The sequence below is a fragment of the Odontesthes bonariensis genome, chromosome 17 (genome assembly GCF_027942865.1).
Source record: "Odontesthes bonariensis isolate fOdoBon6 chromosome 17, fOdoBon6.hap1, whole genome shotgun sequence".
NCBI lineage: Eukaryota > Metazoa > Chordata > Actinopteri > Atheriniformes > Atherinopsidae > Odontesthes > Odontesthes bonariensis.
This window is the reverse complement of record NC_134522.1, coordinates 3450683-3473765: the sequence shown is the minus strand read 5'-3', so window position 1 is coordinate 3473765 and position 23083 is coordinate 3450683. Positions and strand designations below refer to the sequence as shown.

At 40.8% G+C, this 23083-nt stretch overlaps 19 non-coding genes across 19 annotated transcripts; 2 read left to right on the top strand and 17 right to left on the bottom strand.

Moving 5' to 3' along the window:
* The first annotated feature begins 753 nt into the window (after positions 1 to 753).
* On the top strand, positions 754 to 894 carry LOC142366939 (U4 spliceosomal RNA). The gene has a single exon (XR_012766922.1). It is a non-coding gene; the product is annotated as a U4 spliceosomal RNA (small nuclear RNA).
* A 1738-nt stretch (positions 895 to 2632) lies between these two features.
* Positions 2633 to 2773, top strand: LOC142366951 (U4 spliceosomal RNA). Its single transcript, XR_012766934.1, has one exon. It is a non-coding gene; the product is annotated as a U4 spliceosomal RNA (small nuclear RNA).
* A 1619-nt stretch (positions 2774 to 4392) lies between these two features.
* On the bottom strand, positions 4393 to 4533 carry LOC142366955 (U4 spliceosomal RNA). Its single transcript, XR_012766938.1, has one exon. It is a non-coding gene; the product is annotated as a U4 spliceosomal RNA (small nuclear RNA).
* A 990-nt stretch (positions 4534 to 5523) lies between these two features.
* LOC142367006 (U4 spliceosomal RNA) lies at positions 5524 to 5664 on the bottom strand. The gene has a single exon (XR_012766983.1). It is a non-coding gene; the product is annotated as a U4 spliceosomal RNA (small nuclear RNA).
* A 990-nt stretch (positions 5665 to 6654) lies between these two features.
* On the bottom strand, positions 6655 to 6795 carry LOC142366949 (U4 spliceosomal RNA). The gene has a single exon (XR_012766931.1). It is a non-coding gene; the product is annotated as a U4 spliceosomal RNA (small nuclear RNA).
* A 990-nt stretch (positions 6796 to 7785) lies between these two features.
* Positions 7786 to 7926, bottom strand: LOC142366948 (U4 spliceosomal RNA). The gene has a single exon (XR_012766930.1). It is a non-coding gene; the product is annotated as a U4 spliceosomal RNA (small nuclear RNA).
* Positions 7927 to 8916: 990 nt separating this feature from the next.
* On the bottom strand, positions 8917 to 9057 carry LOC142366935 (U4 spliceosomal RNA). Its single transcript, XR_012766917.1, has one exon. It is a non-coding gene; the product is annotated as a U4 spliceosomal RNA (small nuclear RNA).
* A 989-nt stretch (positions 9058 to 10046) lies between these two features.
* LOC142366933 (U4 spliceosomal RNA) lies at positions 10047 to 10187 on the bottom strand. The gene has a single exon (XR_012766916.1). It is a non-coding gene; the product is annotated as a U4 spliceosomal RNA (small nuclear RNA).
* A 990-nt stretch (positions 10188 to 11177) lies between these two features.
* LOC142366953 (U4 spliceosomal RNA) lies at positions 11178 to 11318 on the bottom strand. Its single transcript, XR_012766936.1, has one exon. It is a non-coding gene; the product is annotated as a U4 spliceosomal RNA (small nuclear RNA).
* Positions 11319 to 12308: 990 nt separating this feature from the next.
* Positions 12309 to 12449, bottom strand: LOC142367005 (U4 spliceosomal RNA). The gene has a single exon (XR_012766981.1). It is a non-coding gene; the product is annotated as a U4 spliceosomal RNA (small nuclear RNA).
* Positions 12450 to 13439: 990 nt separating this feature from the next.
* On the bottom strand, positions 13440 to 13580 carry LOC142366932 (U4 spliceosomal RNA). Its single transcript, XR_012766915.1, has one exon. It is a non-coding gene; the product is annotated as a U4 spliceosomal RNA (small nuclear RNA).
* Positions 13581 to 14570: 990 nt separating this feature from the next.
* Positions 14571 to 14711, bottom strand: LOC142366931 (U4 spliceosomal RNA). Its single transcript, XR_012766914.1, has one exon. It is a non-coding gene; the product is annotated as a U4 spliceosomal RNA (small nuclear RNA).
* Positions 14712 to 15701: 990 nt separating this feature from the next.
* On the bottom strand, positions 15702 to 15842 carry LOC142366930 (U4 spliceosomal RNA). The gene has a single exon (XR_012766913.1). It is a non-coding gene; the product is annotated as a U4 spliceosomal RNA (small nuclear RNA).
* A 990-nt stretch (positions 15843 to 16832) lies between these two features.
* LOC142367004 (U4 spliceosomal RNA) lies at positions 16833 to 16973 on the bottom strand. Its single transcript, XR_012766980.1, has one exon. It is a non-coding gene; the product is annotated as a U4 spliceosomal RNA (small nuclear RNA).
* A 990-nt stretch (positions 16974 to 17963) lies between these two features.
* On the bottom strand, positions 17964 to 18104 carry LOC142367003 (U4 spliceosomal RNA). Its single transcript, XR_012766979.1, has one exon. It is a non-coding gene; the product is annotated as a U4 spliceosomal RNA (small nuclear RNA).
* A 990-nt stretch (positions 18105 to 19094) lies between these two features.
* Positions 19095 to 19235, bottom strand: LOC142366929 (U4 spliceosomal RNA). The gene has a single exon (XR_012766912.1). It is a non-coding gene; the product is annotated as a U4 spliceosomal RNA (small nuclear RNA).
* A 990-nt stretch (positions 19236 to 20225) lies between these two features.
* LOC142367021 (U4 spliceosomal RNA) lies at positions 20226 to 20366 on the bottom strand. Its single transcript, XR_012766998.1, has one exon. It is a non-coding gene; the product is annotated as a U4 spliceosomal RNA (small nuclear RNA).
* Positions 20367 to 21355: 989 nt separating this feature from the next.
* LOC142367020 (U4 spliceosomal RNA) lies at positions 21356 to 21496 on the bottom strand. Its single transcript, XR_012766997.1, has one exon. It is a non-coding gene; the product is annotated as a U4 spliceosomal RNA (small nuclear RNA).
* A 989-nt stretch (positions 21497 to 22485) lies between these two features.
* On the bottom strand, positions 22486 to 22626 carry LOC142366952 (U4 spliceosomal RNA). Its single transcript, XR_012766935.1, has one exon. It is a non-coding gene; the product is annotated as a U4 spliceosomal RNA (small nuclear RNA).
* Positions 22627 to 23083: the final 457 nt, after the last annotated feature.

The window sequence follows — 23083 nt, the reverse complement described above, 5'->3', positions numbered from 1 at the left end:
TTTTCTTCTCCACTTTCGTGGTTGTAGAGTAGTTAGCGGTAACCTTCACGTAGCAGCGACACCTCTGTGATGGAGAAGATTACAACTACTAGCGCATCGATTCGTGCCACCGTATATAGCCGGCACGAAATCGTGATGTCATCAACACCGCTCGTGCGAGCCGGCGTGGCAACCGTGCTAAAGCCTTTATGGTCCCACAGCAGCATTTCAATCAGGTTGAGGTCTGGAGTTTGACTGGACCATTGCAACACCTTGATTCTTTTCTCTTTCAAACATTGTGTTGTAAATTTTCTGCTGTGTTTGGAATCATTGTTCTGTTGATGAGCCAGTTTAACCCAATCTGTGAGACATATGGCCTTTGCTGCATATCTTCCCCATCTCTCTGCCCACTGCTTCCTGTCTCTCTCCAACTGTCCTATCGTTAAAGGCATAAAAAGCCCCAAAAAATTATAGAAAAAAAAAAAAAATTTGGCTGCTGACTGTGAGTGTCATTGAAAAAAATTTGACTTTATGCTTGGCAATCCTCATAGTGTCAGAATGAAATATATTTGAAAAATGGAACTTTTCAAGCTTTTAGACTAATGCCTTAGTTTCTACTTTAAGGGGCGGAGTTTAAGTCCAACGGCCAATCACAAACAGCATCACCATATCATTGTCCAGAAAATACAGTACATCCAGGAGACTGAGTGATGCACCGTGGGTGTTCTGGGTAGTTGGACCAGTCCACTTCAAAAATAAAGACACATTAAATTCACTCTTGCGCAGAGGCAATATCATAGTCTATGAAGTTCTACTGAGACGTGATTATTGCTAGTTGAAAACTTTACCCAATACCCCGCCATGATGACTTGAAATACAGTCAGCTACGGCAATTTTTGCTAGTCTCTGAGGAGACTGTAAATGTGTTAATGGAAATTTATGAATAGAATTTACTTGGATCCCACATCCTGCTCAAAGACATAGGACATTTGGAATCACAAGGACAGTGGGTTAATTACGTACTCCCTCATCTAAATCAATGGATGTGGAAGTGCAAAATCCCATTTAAAACTATTCCTTTGATGCGGAAAAAAGCTAATACTCCAGATTGCCAGAAGGAATACGCCAAGGACCTGTGGCGTCGGCTCCGGCTGTTTTATGGACAACGACTGCTTTAGGCAGGACTGACCAGAGAAGAAACCTAACAAACTGAACCTGTTGTTAAAAAGTGCTGACACAAAGGCAACCTTATGCTGCGTGTACACCAAGAGCGACCTACGCTACCTGAGCGCCGGAAATCATTATTTCTCTATGGAGGGTGAGCTACCTGCGCTACCAAAGCGGATTCTCCAGTGGCGAAGCTTCCTGAGCGACCAGAGCGGATTCGAGCGATTAAACTCCAGCTAACTTTATGGTAATGAGCTATGACGCGTTTCGGCGAAAACCAATGACAATCCACAGATTGTAGGGGTCCGACAATCCGCGGGGTTCGCGGAAACAGATGTGTAAACTTTAGTTCCTATCCAAACAATAGTCGTTTAATCCTGAGACTGTTGCAATTGCCGTGTCGAGTGCTTCAATACAATAGTGTAGTAACCCCACGTATACCTTTCTCACTGCAATTAAGTTTTATTTCGGATTTATTGCGGATTTTATTTCGAATTTAGTTTCTTTTTCACAGCTGCCTCTGCTATTCCTGCTCTTCTCAGGTGTACCTAATGTAGTTTTACATCATTTGTAATGTGATGTATATTTTGTATAACAAATTGTAAATTACAACACGTTTATTTGTGTCCCTGACCTCACTTTCCTCCTCTGTTCTTTTCCGCGGGGGTGCTGCACAGCCGCGGGGCCTTTAAGAATTGAACATTCTAAATGTGACGTCACGAGCTACCAAAGCTACCAAAGCAACCAAAGCAAATTCACAAGCGAAGCTTCTCCAGCGACCTCCGCTACCAGGTAGCAGAGGTCGCTCTTGGTGTACACGCAGCATAAGAAAAACTCTGGAAAGAGAGGAGCAAAACAGTAATAAAGACTCTCACACTAAGCCGAATAAAGCAAGGACATACAGATGATATGAGCCTTCCGGATCCCAAGGCTTGAAAACAGGTAATAAGGTGGTGAGATGGTTTTAGTCTTTCCCTTCAACTGTCCCTGAAAAATATGCCCTATCTGTGAAGGCAACTTAATTAGTTTCTGAGTGTCATTACCTGTGAAAGTTTGGCTGCTTAGATCTGGGACTTTGAGACTGTCATTGCTGCCATGCAGTTGCCAGCAATAAATGTTCTATCAGGATGGTGACAGATTGTTTCCCTTTAGAATTTCCTCTCCCAAATGAAGTTGCCCATCCTCTGTTGGAGGCCTTGTTTGAGGATTTTTTTCTTCTTGTCCCTCTGGACTTTAAGACATAACTTTATGCTTGGCAATCCTCATAGTGTCAGAATGAAATATATTTGAAAAATGGAACTTTTCAAGCTTTTAGACTCTTACCTTACTGTAAGGGGCGGAGTTTAAGTCCAACGGCCAATCACAAACAGCATCACCATATCATTGTCCAAAAAATACAGTACATCCAGGAGACTTTGAGTGATGCACCGTGGATGCTGTGCGTAGTTGGACCAGTCCACTTCAAAAATAAAGACACATGAAATTCACTCTTGCGCAGAGACAATATCATAGTCTATGAAGTTCTACTGAGACGTGATTATTGCTAGTTGAAAACTTTACCCAATACCCCGCCATGATGACTTGAAATACAGTCAGCTACGGCAATTTTTGCTAGTCTCTGAGGAGACTGTAAATGTGTTAATGGAAATTTGTGACTTGAAATTCATGGATAACACATCCTGCTCCAAGACATAGGTCATTTGGAATCACAAGGACGGTGGATTAATCATGTACTCCCTCATCTAAATCAATGGATGTGGAAGTGCAAAATCCGATTTAAAACTACTCCTCTGATGCGGAAAAAAGCTAATACTCCAGATTGCCAGAAGGAATACGCTAAGGACCTCTGGTGTCGGCTCCAGTTGTTTTATGGACAACGACTGCTTTAGGCAGGACTGACCAGAGAAGAAACCTCGCAAACTGAACCTGTTGTTAAAAAGTGCTGACACAAAGGCAACCTAAGAAAAACTCTGGAAAGAGAGGAGCAAAACAGCAATAAAGACTCTCACACTAAGCCGAATAAAGCAAGGACATACAGATGATATGAGCCTTCCAGCTCCCAAGGCTTGAAAACAGGTAATATGGTTTTAGTGTTTCCCTTCAACTGTCCCTGAAAAATATGCCCTATCTGTGAAGGAAGCTTAATTAGTTTCCGAGTGTCATTACCTGTGAATGTTTGGCTGCTTCAATCTGGGTAGAACTGGGTAGAATCTCAGTAGAACTTCATAGACTATGATATTGCCTCTGCGCAAGAGTGAATTTCATGTGTCTTTATTTTTTAAGTGGACTGGTCCAACTACGCACAGCATCCACGGTGCATCACTCAAAGTCTCCTGGATGTACTGTATTTTCTGGACAATGATATGGTGATGCTGTTTGTGATTGGCCGTTGGACTTAAACTCTGCCCCTGAAAGTAGAAACTAAGGCATTAGTCTAAAAGCTTGAAAAGTTCCATTTTTCAAATATATTTCATTCTGGCACTATGAGGATTGCCAAGCATAAAGTAATGTCTTAAAGTGCAGAGGGACAAGAAGAAAAAAATCCTCAAACAAGGCCTCCAACAGACGATGGGAAACTTCATTTGAGAGAGGAAATTCTAAAGGGAAACAATCTGTCACCATCCTGATAGAGCATTTCTTGCTGGCAACTGCATGGCAGCAATGACAGTCTCAAAGTCCCAGATCGAAGCAGCCAAACTTTCACAGGTAATGACACTCGGAAACTAATTAAGCTTCCTTCACAGATAGGGCATATTTTTCAGGGACAGTTGAAGGGAAATACTAAAAACATATTACCTGTTTTCAAGCCTTTGGATCTGGAAGGCTCATATCATCTGTATGTCCTTGCTTTATTCGGCTTAGTGTGAGAGTCTTTATTACTGTTTTGCTCCTCTCTTTCCAGAGTTTTTCTTAGGTTTCCTTTGTGTCAGCACTTTTTAACAACAGGTTCAGTTTGCGAGGTTTCTTCTCTGGTCAGTCCTGCCTAAAGCAGTCGTTGTCCATAAAACAGCTGGAGCCGAAGCCACAGGTCCTAGGCGTATTCCTTCTGGCAATCTGGAGTATTAGCTTTTTTCCGCATCAAAGAAATAGTTTTAAATCGGATTTTGCACTTCCACATCCATTGATTTAGATGAGGGAGTACGTAATTAACCCACTGTCCTTGTGATTCCAAATGTCCTATGTCTTTGAGCAGGATGTGGGATCCAAGTAAATTCTATTCATAAATTTCCATTAACACATTTACAGTCTCCTCAGAGACTAGCAAAAATTGCCGTAGCTGACTGTATTTCAAGTCATCATGGCAGGATATTGGGTAAAGTTTTCAACTAGCAATAATCACGTCTCAGTAGAATTTCATAGACTATGATATTGCCTCTGCACAAGAGTGAATTTCATGTGTCTTTATTTTTGAAGTGGACTGGTCCAACTACGCACAGCATCCACGGTGCATCACTCAAAGTCTCCTGGATGTACTGTATTTTCTGGACAATGATATGGTGATGCTGTTTGTGATTGGCCGTTGGACTTAAACTCCGCCCCTGAAAGTAGAAACTAAGGCATTAGTCTAAAAGCTTGAAAAGTTCCATTTTTCAAATATATTTCATTCTGGCAATTTGAGGATTGCCAAGCATAAAGTAATGTCTTAAAGTCCAGAGGAACAAGAAGAAAAAAATCCTCAAACAAGGCCTCCAACAGACGATGGGAAACTTCATTTGAGAGAGGAAATTCTAAAGGGAAACAATCTGTCACCATCCTGATAGAACACTTCTTGCTGGCAACTGCATGGCAGCAATGACAGTCTCAAAGTCCCAGATCGAAGCAGCCAAACTTTCACAGGTAATGACACTCGGAAACTAATTAAGCTTCCTTCACAGATAGGGCATATTTTTCAGGGACAGTTGAAGGGAAATACTAAAAACATATTACCTGTTTTCAAGCCTTTGGATCTGGAAGGCTCATATCATCTGTATGTCCTTGCTTTATTCGGCTTAGTGTGAGAGTCTTTATTACTATTTTGCTCCTCTCTTTCCAGAGTTTTTCTTAGGTTTCCTTTGTGTCAGCACTTTTTAACAACAGGTTCAGTTTGCGAGGTTTCTTCTCTGGTCAGTCCTGCCTAAAGCAGTCGTTGTCCATAAAACAGCCGGAGCCGACGTCACAGGTCCTTGGCGTATTCCTTCTGGAAATCTGAAGTATTAGCTTTTTTCCGCATCAAAGGAATAGTTTTAAATCGGATTTTGCACTTCCACATCCATTGATTTAGATGAGGGAGTACGTAATTAATCCAATGTCCTTGTGATTCCAAATGTCCTATGTCTTTGAGCAGGATGTGGGATCCAAGTAAATTCTATTCATAAATTTCCATTAACACATTTACAGTCTCCTCAGAGACTAGCAAAAATTGCCGTAGCTGACTATATTTCAAGTCATCATGGCGGGGTATTGGGTAAAGTTTTCAACTAGCAATAATCACGTCTCAGTAGAACTTCATAGACTATGATATTGCCTCTGCGCAAGAGTGAATTTCATGTGTCTTTATTTTTGAAGTGGACTGGTCCAACTACGCACAGCATCCACGGTGCATCACTCAAAGTCTCCTGGGTGTACTGTATTTTCTGGACAATGATATGGTGATGCTGTTTGTGATTGGCCGTTGGACTTAAACTCCGCCCCTTAAAGTAGAAACTAAGGCATTAGTCTAAAAGCTTGAAAAGTTCCATTTTTCAAATATATTTCATTCTGACACTATGAGGATTGCCAAGCATAAAGTAATGTCTTAAATTCCAGAGGGACAAGAAGAAAAAAATCCTCAAACAAGGCCTCCAACAGACGATGGGAAACTTCATTTGAGAGAGGAAATTCTAAAGGGAAACAATCTGTCACCATCCTGATAGAACACTTCTTGCTGGCAACTGCATGGCAGCAATGACAGTCTCAAAGTCCCAGATCTAAGCAGCCAAACTTTCACAGGTAATGACACTCGGAAACTAATTAAGCTTCCTTCACAGATAGGGCATATTTTTCAGGGACAGTTGAAGGGAAATACTAAAAACATATTACCTGTTTTCAAGCCTTTGGATCTGGAAGGCTCATATCATCTGTATGTCCTTGCTTTATTCGGCTTAGTGTGAGAGTCTTTATTACTGTTTTGCTCCTCTCTTTCCAGAGTTTTTCTTAGGTTTGCTTTGTGTCAGCACTTTTTAACAACAGGTTCAGTTTGCGAGGTTTCTTCTCTGGTCAGTCCTGCCTAAAGCAGTCATTGTCCATAAAACAGCTGGAGCCGACGCCACAGGTCCTTGGCGTATTCCTTCTGGCAATCTGGAGTATTAGCTTTTTTCCGCATCAAAGGAATAGTTTTAAATCGGATTTTGCACTTCCACATCCATTGATTTAGATGAGGGAGTACGTAATTAATCCAATGTCCTTGTGATTCCAAATGTCCTATGTCTTTGAGCAGGATGTGGGATCCAAGTAAATTCTATTCATAAATTTCCATTAACACATTTACAGTCTCCTCAGAGACTAGCAAAAATTGCCGTAGCTGACTGTATTTCAAGTCATCATGGCAGGGTATTGGGTAAAGTTTTCAACTAGCAATAATCACGTCTCAGTAGAACTTCATAGACTATGATATTGCCTCTGCGCAAGAGTGAATTTCATGTGTCTTTATTTTTGAAGTGGACTGGTCCAACTACGCACAGCATCCACGGTGCATCACTCAAAGTCTCCTGGATGTACTGTATTTTCTGGACAATGATATGGTGATGCTGTTTGTGATTGGCCGCTGGACTTAAACTCCGCCCCTGAAAGTAGAAACTAAGGCATTAGTCTAAAAGCTTGAAAAGTTCCATTTTTCAAATATATTTCATTCTGGCACTATGAGGAATACCAAGCATAAAGTAATGTCTTAAATTCCAGAGGGACAAGAAGAAAAAAATCCTCAAACAAGGCCTCCAACAGACGATGGGAAACTTCATTTGAGAGAGGAAATTCTAAAGGGAAACAATCTGTCACCATCCTGATAGAACACTTCTTGCTGGCAACTGCATGGCAGCAATGACAGTCTCAAAGTCCCAGATCTAAGCAGCCAAACTTTCACAGGTAATGACACTCGGAAACTAATTAAGCTTCCTTCACAGATAGGGCATATTTTTCAGGGACAGTTGAAGGGAAATACTAAAAACATATTACCTGTTTTCAAGCCTTTGGATCTGGAAGGCTCATATCATCTGTATGTCCTTGCTTTATTCGGCTTAGTGTGAGAGTCTTTATTACTGTTTTGCTCCTCTCTTTCCAGAGTTTTTCTTAGGTTTGCTTTGTGTCAGCACTTTTTAACAACAGGTTCAGTTTGCGAGGTTTCTTCTCTGGTCAGTCCTGCCTAAAGCAGTCATTGTCCATAAAACAGCTGGAGCCGACGCCACAGGTCCTTGGCGTATTCCTTCTGGCAATCTGGAGTATTAGCTTTTTTCCGCATCAAAGGAATAGTTTTAAATCGGATTTTGCACTTCCACATCCATTGATTTAGATGAGGGAGTACGTAATTAATCCAATGTCCTTGTGATTCCAAATGTCCTATGTCTTTGAGCAGGATGTGGGATCCAAGTAAATTCTATTCATAAATTTCCATTAACACATTTACAGTCTCCTCAGAGACTAGCAAAAATTGCCGTAGCTGACTGTATTTCAAGTCATCATGGCAGGGTATTGGGTAAAGTTTTCAACTAGCAATAATCACGTCTCAGTAGAACTTCATAGACTATGATATTGCCTCTGCGCAAGAGTGAATTTCATGTGTCTTTATTTTTGAAGTGGACTGGTCCAACTACGCACAGCATCCACGGTGCATCACTCAAAGTCTCCTGGATGTACTGTATTTTCTGGACAATGATATGGTGATGCTGTTTGTGATTGGCCGCTGGACTTAAACTCCGCCCCTGAAAGTAGAAACTAAGGCATTAGTCTAAAAGCTTGAAAAGTTCCATTTTTCAAATATATTTCATTCTGGCACTATGAGGAATACCAAGCATAAAGTAATGTCTTAAATTCCAGAGGGACAAGAAGAAAAAAATCCTCAAACAAGGCCTCCAACAGACGATGGGAAACTTCATTTGAGAGAGGAAATTCTAAAGGGAAACAATCTGTCACCATCCTGATAGAACACTTCTTGCTGGCAACTGCATGGCAGCAATGACAGTCTCAAAGTCCCAGATCTAAGCAGCCAAACTTTCACAGGTAATGACACTCGGAAACTAATTAAGCTTCCTTCACAGATAGGGCATATTTTTCAGGGACAGTTGAAGGGAAATACTAAAAGCATATTACCTGTTTTCAAGCCTTTGGATCTGGAAGGCTCATATCATCTGTATGTCCTTGCTTTATTCGGCTTAGTGTGAGAGTGTTTATTACTGTTTTGCTCCTCTCTTTCCAGAGTTTTTCTTAGGTTTCCTTTGTGTCAGCACTTTTTAACAACAGGTTCAGTTTGCGAGGTTTCTTCTCTGGTCAGTCCTGCCTAAAGCAGTCGTTGTCCATAAAACAACTGGAACCGACGGCACAGGTCCTTGGCGTATTCCTTCTGGCAATCTGGAGTATTAGCTTTTTTCCGCATCAAAGGAATAGTTTTAAATGGGATTTTGCACTTCCACATCCATTGATTTAGATGAGGGAGTACGTAATTAACCCACTGTCCTTGTGATTCCAAATGTCCTATGTCTTTGAGCAGAATGTGGGATCCAAGTAAATTCTATTCATAAATTTCCATTAACACATTTACAGTCTCCGCAGAGACTAACAAAAATTGCCGTAGCTGACTGTATTTCAAGTCATCATGGCGGGGTATTGGGTAAAGTTTTCAACTAGCAATAATCACGTCTCAGTAGAACTTCATAGACTATGATATTGCCTCTGCGCAAGAGTGAATTTCATGTGTCTTTATTTTTCTCTCTGGACTGGTCCAACTACGCACAGCATCCACGGTGCATCACTCAAAGTCTCCTGGATGTACTGCATTTTCTGGACAATGATATGGTGATGCTGTTTGTGATTGGCCGTTGGACTTAAACTCCGCCCCTTAAAGTAGAAACTAAGGCATTAGTCTAAAAGCTTGAAAAGTTCCATTTTTCAAATATATTTCATTCTGACACTATGAGGATTGCCAAGCATAAAGTAATGTCAAAGTCCAGAGGGACAAGACGAAAAAAATCCTCAAACAAGGCCTCCAACAGACGATGGGAAACTTCATTTGAGAGAGGAAATTCTCAAGGGAAACAATCTGTCACCATCCTGATAGAACATTTCTTGCTGGCAACTGCATGGCAGCAATGACAGTCTCAAAGTCCCAGATCTAAGCAGCCAAACTTTCACAGGTAATGACACTCGGAAACTAATTAAGCTTCCTTCACAGATAGGGCATATTTTTCAGGGACAGTTGAAGGGAAATACTAAAAACATATTACCTGTTTTCAAGCCTTTGGATCTGGAAGGCTCATATCATCTGTATGTCCTTGCTTTATTCGGCTTAGTGTGAGAGTCTTTATTACTGTTATGCTCCTCTCTTTCCAGAGTTTTTCTTAGGTTTCCTTTGTGTCAGCACTTTTTAAAAACAGGTTCAGTTTGCAAGGTTTCTTCTCTGGTCAGTCCTGCCTAAAGCAGTCGTTGTCCATAAAACAACTGGAGCCGACGCCACAGGTCCTTGGCGTATTCCTTCTGGCAATCTGGAGTATTAGCTTTTTTCCGCATCAAAGGAATAGTTTTAAATGGGATTTTGCACTTCCACATCCATTGATTTAGATGAGGGAGTACGTAATTAACCCACTGTCCTTGTGATTCCAAATGTCCTATGTCTTTGAGCAGAATGTGGGATCCAAGTAAATTCTATTCATAAATTTCCATTAACACATTTACAGTCTCCGCAGAGACTAACAAAAATTGCCGTAGCTGACTGTATTTCAAGTCATCATGGCGGGGTATTGGGTAAAGTTTTCAACTAGCAATAATCACGTCTCAGTAGAACTTCATAGACTATGATATTGCCTCTGCGCAAGAGTGAATTTCATGTGTCTTTATTTTTGAAGTGGACTGGTCCAACTACGCACAGCATCCACGGTGCATCACTCAAAGTCTCCTGGATGTACTGTATTTTCTGGACAATGATATGGTGATGCTGTTTGTGATTGGCCGTTGGACTTAAACTCCGCCCCTTAAAGTAGAAACTAAGGCATTAGTCTAAAAGCTTGAAAAGTTCCATTTTTCAAATATATTTCATTCTGACACTATGAGGATTGCCAAGCATAAAGTAATGTCTTAAAGTCCAGAGGGACAAGAAGAAAAAAATCCTCAAACAAGGCCTCCAACAGACGATGGGAAACTTCATTTGAGAGAGGAAATTCTAAAGGGAAACAATCTGTCACCATCCTGATAGAACACTTCTTGCTGGCAACTGCATGGCAGCAATGACAGTCTCAAAGTCCCAGATCGAAGCAGCCAAACTTTCACAGGTAATGACACTCGGAAACTAATTAAGCTTCCTTCACAGATAGGGCATATTTTTCAGGGACAGTTGAAGGGAAATACTAAAAACATATTACCTGTTTTCAAGCCTTTGGATCTGGAAGGCTCATATCATCTGTATGTCCTTGCTTTATTCGGCTTAGTGTGAGAGTCTTTATTACTGTTTTGCTCCTCTCTTTCCAGAGTTTTTCTTAGGTTTCCTTTGTGTCAGCACTTTTTAACAACAGGTTCAGTTTGCGAGGTTTCTTCTCTGGTCAGTCCTGCCTAAAGCAGTCGTTGTCCATAAAACAGCTGGAGCCGACGCCACAGGTCCTTGGCGTATTCCTTCTGGCAATCTGGAGTATTAGCTTTTTTCCGCATCAAAGGAATAGTTTTAAATCGGATTTTGCACTTCCACATCCATTGATTTAGATGAGGGAGTACATAATTAACCCACTGTCCTTGTGATTCCAAATGTCCTATGTCTTTGAGCAGGATGTGGGATCCAAGTAAATTCTATTCATAAATTTCCATTAACACATTTACAGTCTCCTCAGAGACTAGCAAAAATTGCTGTAGCTGACTATATTTCAAGTCATCATGGCGGGGTATTGGGTAAAGTTTTCAACTAGCAATAATCACGTCTCAGTAGAACTTCATAGACTATGATATTGCCTCTGCGCAAGAGTGAATTTCATGTGTCTTTATTTTTGAAGTGGACTGGTCCAACTACGCACAGCATCCACGGTGCATCACTCAAAGTCTCCTGGATGTACTGTATTTTCTGGACAATGATATGGTGATGCTGTTTGTGATTGGCCGTTGGACTTAAACTCCGCCCCTTAAAGTAGAAACTAAGGCATTACTCTAAAAGCTTGAAAAGTTCCATTTTTCAAATATATTTCATTCTGACACTATGAGGATTGCCAAGCATAAAGTAATGTCTTAAATTCCAGAGGGACAAGAAGAAAAAAATCCTCAAACAAGGCCTCCAACAGACGATGGGAAACTTCATTTGAGAGAGGAAATTCTAAAGGGAAACAATCTGTCACCATCCTGATAGAACACTTCTTGCTGGCAACTGCATGGCAGCAATGACAGTCTCAAAGTCCCAGATCTAAGCAGCCAAACTTTCACAGGTAATGACACTCGGAAACTAATTAAGCTTCCTTCACAGATAGGGCATATTTTTCAGGGACAGTTGAAGGGAAATACTAAAAACATATTACCTGTTTTCAAGCCTTTGGATCTGGAAGGCTCATATCATCTGTATGTCCTTGCTTTATTCGGCTTAGTGTGAGAGTCTTTATTACTGTTTTGCTCCTCTCTTTCCAGAGTTTTTCTTAGGTTTCCTTTGTGTCAGCACTTTTTAACAACAGGTTCAGTTTGCGAGGTTTCTTCTCTGGTCAGTCCTGCCTAAAGCAGTCGTTGTCCATAAAACAGCTGGAGCCGACGCCACAGGTCCTTGGCGTATTCCTTCTGGCAATCTGGAGTATTAGCTTTTTTCCGCATCAAAGGAATAGTTTTAAATCGGATTTTGCACTTCCACATCCATTGATTTAGATGAGGGAGTACGTAATTAACCCACTGTCCTTGTGATTCCAAATGTCCTATGTCTTTGAGCAGGATGTGGGATCCAAGTAAATTCTATTCATAAATTTCCATTAACACATTTACAGTCTCCTCAGAGACTAGCAAAAATTGCCGTAGCTGACTATATTTCAAGTCATCATGGCGGGGTATTGGGTAAAGTTTTCAACTAGCAATAATCACGTCTCAGTAGAACTTCATAGACTATGATATTGCCTCTGCGCAAGAGTGAATTTCATGTGTCTTTATTTTTGAAGTGGACTGGTCCAACTACGCACAGCATCCACGGTGCATCACTCAAAGTCTCCTGGATGTACTGTATTTTCTGGACAATGATATGGTGATGCTGTTTGTGATTGGCCGTTGGACTTAAACTCCGCCCCTTAAAGTAGAAACTAAGGCATTAGTCTAAAAGCTTGAAAAGTTCCATTTTTCAAATATATTTCATTCTGACACTATGAGGATTGCCAAGCATAAAGTAATGTCTTAAATTCCAGAGGGACAAGAAGAAAAAAATCCTCAAACAAGGCCTCCAACAGACGATGGGAAACTTCATTTGAGAGAGGAAATTCTAAAGGGAAACAATCTGTCACCATCCTGATAGAACACTTCTTGCTGGCAACTGCATGGCAGCAATGACAGTTTCAAAGTCCCAGATCTAAGCAGCCAAACTTTCACAGGTAATGACACTCGGAAACTAATTAAGCTTCCTTCACAGATAGGGCATATTTTTCAGGGACAGTTGAAGGGAAATACTAAAAACATATTACCTGTTTTCAAGCCTTTGGATCTGGAAGGCTCATATCATCTGTATGTCCTTGCTTTATTCGGCTTAGTGTGAGAGTCTTTATTACTGTTTTGCTCCTCTCTTTCCAGAGTTTTTCTTAGGTTTCCTTTGTGTCAGCACTTTTTAACAACAGGTTCAGTTTGCGAGGTTTCTTCTCTGGTCAGTCCTGCCTAAAGCAGTCGTTGTCCATAAAACAGCTGGAGCCGACGCCACAGGTCCTTGGCGTATTCCTTCTGGCAATCTGGAGTATTAGCTTTTTTCCGCATCAAAGGAATAGTTTTAAATGGGATTTTGCACTTCCACATCCATTGATTTAGATGAGGGAGTACGTAATTAACCCACTGTCCTTGTGATTCCAAACGTCCTATGTCTTTGAGCAGAATGTGGGATCCAAGTAAATTCTATTCATAAATTTCCATTAACACATTTACAGTCTCCGCAGAGACTAACAAAAATTGCCGTAGCTGACTGTATTTCAAGTCATCATGGCGGGGTATTGGGTAAAGTTTTCAACTAGCAATAATCACGTCTCAGTAGAACTTCATAGACTATGATATTGCCTCTGCGCAAGAGTGAATTTCATGTGTCTTTATTTTTGAAGTGGACTGGTCCAACTACGCACAGCATCCACGGTGCATCACTCAAAGTCTCCTGGATGTACTGTATTTTCTGGACAATGATATGGTGATGCTGTTTGTGATTGGCCGTTGGACTTAAACTCCGCCCCTTAAAGTAGAAACTAAGGCATTAGTCTAAAAGCTTGAAAAGTTCCATTTTTCAAATATATTTCATTCTGACACTATGAGGATTGCCAAGCATAAAGTAATGTCTTAAATTCCAGAGGGACAAGAAGAAAAAAATCCTCAAACAAGGCCTCCAACAGATGATGGGAAACTTCATTTGAGAGAGGAAATTCTAAAGGGAAACAATCTGTCACCATCCTGATAGAACACTTCTTGCTGGCAACTGCATGGCAGCAATGACAGTTTCAAAGTCCCAGATCTAAGCAGCCAAACTTTCACAGGTAATGACACTCGGAAACTAATTAAGCTTCCTTCACAGATAGGGCATATTTTTCAGGGACAGTTGAAGGGAAATACTAAAAACATATTACCTGTTTTCAAGCCTTTGGATCTGGAAGGCTCATATCATCTGTATGTCCTTGCTTTATTCGGCTTAGTGTGAGAGTCTTTATTACTGTTTTGCTCCTCTCTTTCCAGAGTTTTTCTTAGGTTTCCTTTGTGTCAGCACTTTTTAACAACAGGTTCAGTTTGCGAGGTTTCTTCTCTGGTCAGTCCTGCCTAAAGCAGTCGTTGTCCATAAAACAGCTGGAGCCGACGCCACAGGTCCTTGGCGTATTCCTTCTGGCAATCTGGAGTATTAGCTTTTTTCCGCATCAAAGGAATAGTTTTAAATGGGATTTTGCACTTCCACATCCATTGATTTAGATGAGGGAGTACGTAATTAACCCACTGTCCTTGTGATTCCAAACGTCCTATGTCTTTGAGCAGAATGTGGGATCCAAGTAAATTCTATTCATAAATTTCCATTAACACATTTACAGTCTCCGCAGAGACTAACAAAAATTGCCGTAGCTGACTGTATTTCAAGTCATCATGGCGGGGTATTGGGTAAAGTTTTCAACTAGCAATAATCACGTCTCAGTAGAACTTCATAGACTATGATATTGCCTCTGCGCAAGAGTGAATTTCATGTGTCTTTATTTTTGAAGTGGACTGGTCCAACTACGCACAGCATCCACGGTGCATCACTCAAAGTCTCCTGGGTGTACTGTATTTTCTGGACAATGATATGGTGATGCTGTTTGTGATTGGCCGTTGGACTTAAACTCCGCCCCTAAAAGTAGAAACTAAGGCATTAGTCTAAAAGCTTGAAAAGTTCCATTTTTCAAATATATTTCATTCTGACACTATGAGGATTGCCAAGCATAAAGTAATGTCTTAAAGTCCAGAGGGACAAGAAGAAAAAAATCCTCAAACAAGGCCTCCAACAGACGATGGGAAACTTCATTTGAGAGAGGAAATTCTAAAGGGAAACAATCTGTCACCATCCTGATAGAACATTTCTTGCTGGCAACTGCATGGCAGCAATGACAGTCTCAAAGTCCCAGATTGAAGCAGCCAAACTTTCACAGGTAATGACACTCGGAAACTAATTAAGCTTCCTTCACAGATAGGGCATATTTTTCAGGGACAGTTGAAGGGAAATACTAAAAACATATTACCTGTTTTCAAGCCTTTGGATCTGGAAGGCTCATATCATCTGTATGTCCTTGCTTTATTCGGCTTAGTGTGAGAGTCTTTATTACTGTTTTGCTCCTCTCTTTCCAGAGTTTTTCTTAGGTTTCCTTTGTGTCAGCACTTTTTAACAACAGGTTCAGTTTGCGAGGTTTCTTCTCTGGTCAGTCCTGCCTAAAGCAGTCGTTGTCCATAAAACAGCTGGAGCCAACGCCACAGGTCCTTGGCGTATTCCTTCTGGCAATCTGGAGTATTAGCTTTTTTCCGCATCAAAGGAATAGTTTTAAATGGGATTTTGCACTTCCACATCCATTGATTTAGATGAGGGAGTACGTAATTAACCCACTGTCCTTGTGATTCCAAATGTCCTATGTCTTTGAGCAGAATGTGGGATCCAAGTAAATTCTATTCATAAATTTCCATTAACACATTTACAGTCTCCGCAGAGACTAACAAAAATTGCCGTAGCTGACTGTATTTCAAGTCATCATGGCGGGGTATTGGGTAAAGTTTTCAACTAGCAATAATCACGTCTCAGTAGAACTTCATAGACTATGATATTGCCTCTGCGCAAGAGTGAATTTCATGTGTCTTTATTTTTGAAGTGGACTGGTCCAACTACGCACAGCATCCACGGTGCATCACTCAAAGTCTCCTGGATGTACTGTATTTTCTGGACAATGATATGGTGATGCTGTTTGTGATTGGCCGTTGGACTTAAACTCCGCCCCTTAAAGTAGAAACTAAGGCATTAGTCTAAAAGCTTGAAAAGTTCCATTTTTCAAATATATTTCATTCTGACACTATGAGGATTGCCAAGCATAAAGTAATGTCTTAAAGTCCAGAGGGACAAGAAGAAAAAAATCCTCAAACAAGGCCTCCAACAGACGATGGGAAACTTCATTTGAGAGAGGAAATTCTAAAGGGAAACAATCTGTCACCATCCTGATAGAACACTTCTTGCTGGCAACTGCATGGCAGCAATGACAGTCTCAAAGTCCCAGATCTAAGCAGCCAAACTTTCACAGGTAATGACACTCGGAAACTAATTAAGCTTCCTTCACAGATAGGGCATATTTTTCAGGGACAGTTGAAGGGAAATACTAAAAACATATTACCTGTTTTCAAGCCTTTGGATCTGGAAGGCTCATATCATCTGTATGTCCTTGCTTTATTCGGCTTAGTGTGAGAGTCTTTATTACTGTTTTGCTCCTCTCTTTCCAGAGTTTTTCTTAGGTTTCCTTTGTGTCAGCACTTTTTAACAACAGGTTCAGTTTGCGAGGTTTCTTCTCTGGTCAGTCCTGCCTAAAGCAGTCGTTGTCCATAAAACAGCTGGAGCCGACGCCACAGGTCCTTGGCGTATTCCTTCTGGCAATCTGGAGTATTAGCTTTTTTCCGCATCAAAGGAATAGTTTTAAATCGGATTTTGCACTTCCACATCCATTGATTTAGATGAGGGAGTACGTAATTAACCCACTGTCCTTGTGATTCCAAATGTCCTATGTCTTTGAGCAGGATGTGGGATCCAAGTAAATTCTATTCATAAATTTCCATTAACACATTTACAGTCTCCTCAGAGACTAGCAAAAATTGCCGTAGCTGACTATATTTCAAGTCATCATGGCGGGGTATTGGGTAAAGTTTTCAACTAGCAATAATCACGTCTCAGTAGAACTTCATAGACTATGATATTGCCTCTGCGCAAGAGTGAATTTCATGTGTCTTTATTTTTGAAGTGGACTGGTCCAACTACGCACAGCATCCACGGTGCATCACTCAAAGTCTCCTGGATGTACTGTATTTTCTGGACAATGATATGGTGATGCTGTTTGTGATTGGCCGTTGGACTTAAACTCCGCCCCTTAAAGTAGAAACTAAGGCATTAGTCTAAAAGCTTGAAAAGTTCCATTTTTCAAATATATTTCATTCTGACACTATGAGGATTGCCAAGCATAAAGTAATGTCTTAAAGTCCAGAGGGACAAGAAGAAAAAAATCCTCAAACAAGGCCTCCAACAGACGATGGGAAACTTCATTTGAGAGAGGAAATTCTAAAGGGAAACAATCTGTCACCATCCTGATAGAACACTTCTTGCTGGCAACTGCATGGCAGCAATGACAGTCTCAAAGTCCCAGATCTAAGCAGCCAAACTTTCACAGGTAATGACACTCGGAAACTAATTAAGCTTCCTTCACAGATAGGGCATATTTTTCAGGGACAGTTGAAGGGAAATACTAAAAACATATTACCTGTTTTCAAGCCTTTGGATCTGGAAGGCTCATATCATCTGTATGTCCTTGCTTTATTCGGCTTAGTGTGAGAGTCTTTATTACTGTTTTGCTCCTCTCTTTCCAGAGTTTTTCTTAGGTTTCCTTTGTGTCAGCACTTTTTAACAACAGGTTCAGTTTGCGAGGTTTCTTCTCTGGTCAGTCCTGCCTAAAGCAGTCGTTGTCCATAAAACAGCTGGAGCCGACGCCACAGGTCCTTGGCGTATTCCTTCTGGCAATCTGGAGTATTAGCTTTTTTCCGCATCAAAGGAATAGTTTTAAATCGGATTTTGCACTTCCACATCCATTGATTTAGATGAGGGAGTACGTAATTAACCCACTGTCCTTGTGATTCCAAATGTCCTATGTCTTTGAGCAGGATGTGGGATCCAAGTAAATTCTATTCATAAATTTCCATTAACACATTTACAGTCTCCTCAGAGACTAGCAAAAATTGCCGTAGCTGACTATATTTCAAGTCATCATGGCGGGGTATTGGGTAAAGTTTTCAACTAGCAATAATCACGTCTCAGTAGAACTTCATAGACTATGATATTGCCTCTGCGCAAGAGTGAATTTCATGTGTCTTTATTTTTGAAGTGGACTGGTCCAACTACGCACAGCATCCACGGTGCATCACTCAAAGTCTCCTGGATGTACTGTATTTTCTGGACAATGATATGGTGATGCTGTTTGTGATTGGCCGTTGGACTTAAACTCCGCCCCTTAAAGTAGAAACTAAGGCATTAGTCTAAAAGCTTGAAAAGTTCCATTTTTCAAATATATTTCATTCTGACACTATGAGGATTGCCAAGCATAAAGTAATGTCTTAAATTCCAGAGGGACAAGAAGAAAAAAATCCTCAAACAAGGCCTCCAACAGACGATGGGAAACTTCATTTGAGAGAGGAAATTCTAAAGGGAAACAATCTGTCACCATCCTGATAGAACACTTCTTGCTGGCAACTGCATGGCAGCAATGACAGTTTCAAAGTCCCAGATCTAAGCAGCCAAACTTTCACAGGTAATGACACTCGGAAACTAATTAAGCTTCCTTCACAGATAGGGCATATTTTTCAGGGACAGTTGAAGGGAAATACTAAAAACATATTACCTGTTTTCAAGCCTTTGGATCTGGAAGGCTCATATCATCTGTATGTCCTTGCTTTATTCGGCTTAGTGTGAGAGTCTTTATTACTGTTTTGCTCCTCTCTTTCCAGAGTTTTTCTTAGGTTTCCTTTGTGTCAGCACTTTTTAACAACAGGTTCAGTTTGCGAGGTTTCTTCTCTGGTCAGTCCTGCCTAAAGCAGTCGTTGTCCATAAAACAGCTGGAGCCGACGCCACAGGTCCTTGGCGTATTCCTTCTGGCAATCTGGAGTATTAGCTTTTTTCCGCATCAAAGGAATAGTTTTAAATGGGATTTTGCACTTCCACATCCATTGATTTAGATGAGGGAGTACGTAATTAACCCACTGTCCTTGTGATTCCAAACGTCCTATGTCTTTGAGCAGAATGTGGGATCCAAGTAAATTCTATTCATAAATTTCCATTAACACATTTACAGTCTCCGCAGAGACTAACAAAAATTGCCGTAGCTGACTGTATTTCAAGTCATCATGGCGGGGTATTGGGTAAAGTTTTCAACTAGCAATAATCACGTCTCAGTAGAACTTCATAGACTATGATATTGCCTCTGCGCAAGAGTGAATTTCATGTGTCTTTATTTTTGAAGTGGACTGGTCCAACTACGCACAGCATCCACGGTGCATCACTCAAAGTCTCCTGGATGTACTGTATTTTCTGGACAATGATATGGTGATGCTGTTTGTGATTGGCCGTTGGACTTAAACTCCGCCCCTTAAAGTAGAAACTAAGGCATTAGTCTAAAAGCTTGAAAAGTTCCATTTTTCAAATATATTTCATTCTGACACTATGAGGATTGCCAAGCATAAAGTAATGTCTTAAATTCCAGAGGGACAAGAAGAAAAAAATCCTCAAACAAGGCCTCCAACAGATGATGGGAAACTTCATTTGAGAGAGGAAATTCTAAAGGGAAACAATCTGTCACCATCCTGATAGAACACTTCTTGCTGGCAACTGCATGGCAGCAATGACAGTCTCAAAGTCCCAGATCTAAGCAGCCAAACTTTCACAGGTAATGACACTCGGAAACTAATTAAGCTTCCTTCACAGATAGGGCATATTTTTCAGGGACAGTTGAAGGGAAATACTAAAAACATATTACCTGTTTTCAAGCCTTTGGATCTGGAAGGCTCATATCATCTGTATGTCCTTGCTTTATTCGGCTTAGTGTGAGAGTCTTTATTACTGTTTTGCTCCTCTCTTTCCAGAGTTTTTCTTAGGTTTCCTTTGTGTCAGCACTTTTTAACAACAGGTTCAGTTTGCGAGGTTTCTTCTCTGGTCAGTCCTGCCTAAAGCAGTCGTTGTCCATAAAACAGCTGGAGCCAACGCCACAGGTCCTTGGCGTATTCCTTCTGGCAATCTGGAGTATTAGCTTTTTTCCGCATCAAAGGAATAGTTTTAAATGGGATTTTGCACTTCCACATCCATTGATTTAGATGAGGGAGTACGTAATTAACCCACTGTCCTTGTGATTCCAAATGTCCTATGTCTTTGAGCAGAATGTGGGATCCAAGTAAATTCTATTCATAAATTTCCATTAACACATTTACAGTCTCCGCAGAGACTAACAAAAATTGCCGTAGCTGACTGTATTTCAAGTCATCATGGCGGGGTATTGGGTAAAGTTTTCAACTAGCAATAATCACGTCTCAGTAGAACTTCATAGACTATGATATTGCCTCTGCGCAAGAGTGAATTTCATGTGTCTTTATTTTTCTCTCTGGACTGGTCCAACTACGCACAGCATCCACGGTGCATCACTCAAAGTCTCCTGGATGTACTGCATTTTCTGGACAATGATATGGTGATGCTGTTTGTGATTGGCCGTTGGACTTAAACTCCGCCCCTTAAAGTAGAAACTAAGGCATTAGTCTAAAAGCTTGAAAAGTTCCATTTTTCAAATATATTTCATTCTGACACTATGAGGATTGCCAAGCATAAAGTAATGTCAAAGTCCAGAGGGACAAGACGAAAAAAATCCTCAAACAAGGCCTCCAACAGACGATGGGAAACTTCATTTGAGAGAGGAAATTCTAAAGGGAAACAATCTGTCACCATCCTGATAGAACATTTCTTGCTGGCAACTGCATGGCAGCAATGACAGTCTCAAAGTCCCAGATCTAAGCAGCCAAACTTTCACAGGTAATGACACTCGGAAACTAATTAAGCTTCCTTCACAGATAGGGCATATTTTTCAGGGACAGTTGAAGGGAAATACTAAAAACATATTACCTGTTTTCAAGCCTTTGGATCTGGAAGGCTCATATCATCTGTATGTCCTTGCTTTATTCGGCTTAGTGTGAGAGTCTTTATTACTGTTTTGCTCCTCTCTTTCCAGAGTTTTTCTTAGGTTTCCTTTGTGTCAGCACTTTTTAAAAACAGGTTCAGTTTGCAAGGTTTCTTCTCTGGTCAGTCCTGCCTAAAGCAGTCGTTGTCCATAAAACAACTGGAGCCGACGCCACAGGTCCTTGGCGTATTCCTTCTGGCAATCTGGAGTATTAGCTTTTTTCCGCATCAAAGGAATAGTTTTAAATGGGATTTTGCACTTCCACATCCATTGATTTAGATGAGGGAGTAAGTAATTAACCCACTGTCCTTGTGATTCCAAATGTCCTATGTCTTTGAGCAGAATGTGGGATCCAAGTAAATTCTATTCATAAATTTCCATTAACACATTTACAGTCTCCGCAGAGACTAACAAAAATTGCCGTAGCTGACTGTATTTCAAGTCATCATGGCGGGGTATTGGGTAAAGTTTTCAACTAGCAATAATCACGTCTCAGTAGAACTTCATAGACTATGATATTGCCTCTGCGCAAGAGTGAATTTCATGTGTCTTTATTTTTCTCTCTGGACTGGTCCAACTACGCACAGCATCCACGGTGCATCACTCAAAGTCTCCTGGATGTACTGCATTTTCTGGACAATGATATGGTGATGCTGTTTGTGATTGGCCGTTGGACTTAAACTCCGCCCCTTAAAGTAGAAACTAAGGCATTAGTCTAAAAGCTTGAAAAGTTCCGTTTTTCAAATATATTTCATTCTGACACTATGAGGATTGCCAAGCATAAAGTAATGTCAAAGTCCAGAGGGACAAGACGAAAAAAATCCTCAAACAAGGCCTCCAACAGACGATGGGAAACTTCATTTGAGAGAGGAAATTCTCAAGGGAAACAATCTGTCACCATCCTGATAGAACATTTCTTGCTGGCAACTGCATGGCAGCAATGACAGTCTCAAAGTCCCAGATCTAAGCAGCCAAACTTTCACAGGTAATGACACTCGGAAACTAATTAAGCTTCCTTCACAGATAGGGCATATTTTTCAGGGACAGTTGAAGGGAAATACTAAAAACATATTACCTGTTTTCAAGCCTTTGGATCTGGAAGGCTCATATCATCTGTATGTCCTTGCTTTATTCGGCTTAGTGTGAGAGTCTTTATTACTGTTTTGCTCCTCTCTTTCCAGAGTTTTTCTTAGGTTTCCTTTGTGTCAGCACTTTTTAACAACAGGTTCAGTTTGCGAGGTTTCTTCTCTGGTCAGTCCTGCCTAAAGCAGTCGTTGTCCATAAAACAACTGGAACCGACGGCACAGGTCCTTGGCGTATTCCTTCTGGCAATCTGGAGTATTAGCTTTTTTCCGCATCAAAGGAATAGTTTTAAATGGGATTTTGCACTTCCACATCCATTGATTTAGATGAGGGAGTACGTAATTGACCCACTGTCCTTGTGATTCCAAATGTCCTATGTCTTTGAGCAGGATGTGGGATCCAAGTAAATTCTATTCATAAATTTCCATTAACACATTTACAGTCTCCGCAGAGACTAACAAAAATTGCCGTAGCTGACTGTATTTCAAGTCATCATGGCGGGGTATTGGGTAAAGTTTTCAACTAGCAATAATCACGTCTCAGTAGAACTTCATAGACTATGATATTGCCTCTGTGCAAGAGTGAATTTCATGTGTCTTTATTTTTGAAGTGGACTGGTCCAACTACGCACAGCATCCACGGTGCATCACTCAAAGTCTCCTGGGTGTACTGTATTTTCTGGACAATGATATGGTGATGCTGTTTGTGATTGGCCGTTGGACTTAAACTCCGCCCCTAAAAGTAGAAACTAAGGCATTAGTCTAAAAGCTTGAAAAGTTCCATTTTTCAAATATATTTCATTCTGACACTATGAGGATTGCCAAGCATAAAGTAATGTCTTAAAGTCCAGAGGGACAATAAGAAAAAAATCCTCAAACAAGGCCTCCAACAGACGATGGGAAACTTCATTTGAGAGAGGAAATTCTAAAGGGAAACAATCTGTCACCATCCTGATAGAACATTTCTTGCTGGCAACTGCATGGCAGCAATGACAGTCTCAAAGTCCCAGATCTAAGCAGCCAAACTTTCACAGGTAATGA